The sequence below is a fragment of the Pistacia vera genome, unplaced genomic scaffold (assembly GCF_008641045.1).
Source record: "Pistacia vera cultivar Batoury unplaced genomic scaffold, PisVer_v2 Contig22, whole genome shotgun sequence".
Taxonomy (NCBI): domain Eukaryota; kingdom Viridiplantae; phylum Streptophyta; class Magnoliopsida; order Sapindales; family Anacardiaceae; genus Pistacia; species Pistacia vera.
Window position 1 is genome coordinate 1,045,404 of NW_022196024.1, and position 3,885 is coordinate 1,049,288.

Sequence of the window (3,885 nt, forward strand, 5' to 3'; positions counted from 1 at the left end):
CAGGTGTAGGTTTAAAGCGTAAATGAAGGGTCTGAAGATGCAGAGTGGCGCCGACGAGGACGCGTGCAAGTTGGCCTCAAGTAGAGCTATTCCTTGGTTTATTTGTTCAGCAGGGCCTTGTCCGAGACTTCCGATCAGAAAGTTTACTATGCTTAGATTGAAAATTAATGTAAAATGGTAAAATCATCCTATGTGTATCTCCGCTTTGCATTCTTTATGACAGGGATGAAAAAGTCATGGTAATGGGACTATAACCCTCTTATCTCCCAATTGGCTTCATTACGTTACCTTTCATTAATGAAGAATTATTTATTCTTTCTGAATAACAAACCGACGAATAGATTCTTAAAATACGCATGGTTTGGTTTCCAACTTTAATTAGATGTCAAATTTTTGTGCAGTCTTATTACTTCATTTTTATGACAACCCAAATGATTCCCGCCACAATAATGATAATGAAACTTGCACAAGATGAACCCTATACCTATAGTATAGAGCTCAAGAACGAGAAATCTTTTGCAACACATAACTTCTGATACCGACCAACGATCACGATTACATGATAATGTGCATCTCTAAACTCCGTAAAAACAAAGACCAATCAGTTCTCTATTGGTTACCTAGTAGGAGTCTTCAGCTGTTTCATACAGTACTGTCCAAGGTAAATAACTAAAACCCATCCATGCATTCTGGGCATTGTTTAAACCCAGCCTGGCCCGCCTGGCCCGGCCGGTTCAACCGAGACCCGAAAGCTTCAACGGGTCAACTTTAATTTTCCTATTCACCCAAACATCTAGGATTGCGGAGGATGATCAACGAACATGACGGCCGAAATGTTAGAGCTTTTGAATATAAATTGCCGGTGACTGCAATGGTAGTAACAGGTTGATTTCCGGTGAGTAAATCAACCGAAAATCGAACAAAACTGGCAACAGCAACAATGAGATTTTCTGACGATTACGAGGCTACCAGCGTGGGGTGAGATGGGTTTTAGGCGAGAGGAAAAGGGGAGTAATTCCTGGTGATGGGGAGGGTTTTCGACGCTGGCACGTGAGAGATCTGGCCTAGAATACCCGCCGACGAGTTACATTTTATTACCTAACAAAGTTAGCCACATCCCATATTCCACAAGATCCCAGGTTTTCTGAGAGTTGCCACTCAGAGCAAGCCAACCGGAGGGTTTGTATGGAGCAATTTTTTATAAATGGCTATAAAAGAAGAGATAGATCAACACGAAACATAATTTAAGGTTACCTAACACTAAGTAATTAATTCTTACAGCCGGTAAAAGTGAGAACTTAAATATTAACAAGGTAGTTGTGGTGAATTTGTCAACAGCTCATAAACCAGATCAATACATACATCTCCCAAGGAAACTGTAATTTAAATCGGGCAAAACCTCAAAGCAGCTTCCAGCTCCTTCTCATCATCACAATTGTATCCCAATGTATAGCCGAGCTGGCATACATACATCAGAAATGAGATGTATAGCAATATTACCAAAAAAAAAAGGACGCTAAATCAAGGAAAAAAACTTAAGATAACAAGGTAGGAGTAACTTCTACTACCAAATCGGCCAGATCCCATGAAAGGCTCTGCTTCATCTGCCACACCACCTTGTTCCTAAATTTGACAGAAAATTTAGGGGAATAAATCAGAGAAAATTACAGGATAAAAAACAACACTAATCTAACCTACGTAATGGATGATCATTAAATTGGGTCCTATAGTGTTTGCAAGTAGATGCATGATCATAAATGATATAAAGCCGAAAGAGTTTTTTTTTTTTTTTTTTTTTTTTTTTTCCTCCTCTTTGATGGCAGCAGAAGTGCATGTTTAGCATGTGCACATAAATTTTATTTTAGAGAGAACTGAACCAAGAGGAAAACCATCATATGGGCATCAAGACAAGAATAGCATGTCTTCTCACTGTTTTATAAATTTCCAAAAGCAGCTCTCTATACATCACGTAACTCTTCACACAACTTGGAAACCAACATTCCCATTTAATTATGCCCCTAAAAAAGTTTAGCACCAATATGGATTTTTGCTCTATTTCAGGTCAGAGAAAGCCCATATATTCAGGCTTTGTTTATCCCAGAATGTTATGTGCCAGAGAACTTCAGAAAAAAGGTATTATCCATGTAAATACGAGTCCTGAACAGTGTAGGAGCCAGATTAACTATAAAATTTAGTTCACACAGTGAACTTATCCCCATTTAGTCTTTCATGGTTTCAAAATTCTAGCAAACAAATGAAGATGCGAAAACTTATACTCACAGAATCTGACTCTGTTTCAGCTTGTGACATCAAATTTCCAAAACAGCGCCCAGAAATTTTACAGACCATAAGCAAATCGTTGGGGTCCAAAAAATGACCTCTCGCATGTATATCACAGACTGGAGCAAAGGGAAGGCAAAATGACACATTAAAATCTCCAAAAGTAAGTAGTAAGCATTATCATGCATGCAGATGAAACGGTCGATGCTGTTAACAGAGTGTTTCCTACCATGAACTAGCCAGTCTTCTCACAGACAAATACATTGCCAATTTGGTGGTAACTACACGTTTCTCCAGAAAAAGCATGGTCAGTAATAATCATGTTATCAGTCAGGCCCCGACTGCTTTTCCAGATAGAAACTTGATCACCAACTGTTCTTGTCAAGAATTATCTGTCATCCTTCACCTTCACATCACAATAAAAAGCAATAAGGCCTGAACATAAACTGCAATAGAGAATATCATCATGTGAACTCAAGCAAAAATGTGCCAGAAACAAATTCTCTGGGAATTTGTGTTTTCATAAAAGCACACAACTTACGGTACAAAGAGGTGATATAAAAAATCTCTTACTTTTTTCTTCCTTAATAATTAATATGCAAATTATTTTTTGATAACCAATGTCATTATTATTCTCTATGTTTTTCATTATCAACTTAATTTGAACTTAATTTTGATGAGAAAGAATGTTGAGCTCAAGCATAGTATCACATGTTACCTTTGAAGGAAGAGGTGCTGACTTCTCTTTGCTACTTGCATTTGCATATAGTACTCCTTAAACTCAGCTGAGCAATTTCTAACAAATTCAACCATATCTTCCTCATCTCGCTGCAACATAGAATTGTTTGCTCAAAGCTAATGTCTACACAGCTTAACATTTTTTTAATGCTTCATGAAGAATTCAAGTGTGGTTAGACCAGCCAGAATTCTTGAAAAAAAAAAATCCAACTTCCAAACACACTTAGAAATGTATGTCAAGGAAATCTAAGCCCAAAACTATAGATGTTCCCTTTTAGTAAACTGGTTAGGATGCAACAACAATAACAAAGTTTAGACCTCAACTCTACCATTAAGAAATAAGGAATATTTATAGTACTTCCATAAAAATCACATTTCCCTACTAGTAAGAGCACTTCATTAAGTTTAAAAATGGCACATTTCTTCTTATATGCAGACACCAATAGAGAACATGTTTGCCCTTATAAACTTTATGCAAATAACCAATCTTGAAGTGCAATGATTCATAACCTTATGCTAACTTACAACAGAATAATAAAAATAGAGTAAAAAAAAAGAAAAGAAACCTGAATGTAAAGCTTTTTCCAAGCACAAACTCGCAAACTCTTATAGCGGCAACAGACCCCATCTCATACATTATCTGCCCAAACAAAACAAAAATAGCACGGATTTAATCGTGACCACATCTTAACTTTACATACAAAGCATGAATACGCAGAAAATCATGAAACTCACAGGCGACGCCACAGACCTCATCAGAAGCAGCAAATTAAGGAATCTACAAACCGTAACAGGATACACGGTCCTGCCATAAGAAAAACAAACTTTACATTCTAAAGATAAAAAAGACACGTTCTGAAAAATGAT

The 3,885-nt window shown here is 37.0% G+C and overlaps 1 pseudogene; it reads right to left on the reverse strand.

Annotated features, from left to right (window-relative positions):
• Positions 1 to 1,383: 1,383 nt before the first annotated feature.
• Positions 1,384 to 3,651, reverse strand: LOC116130375 (annotated as a pseudogene).
• Between the last annotated feature and the right edge of the window lie 234 nt (positions 3,652 to 3,885).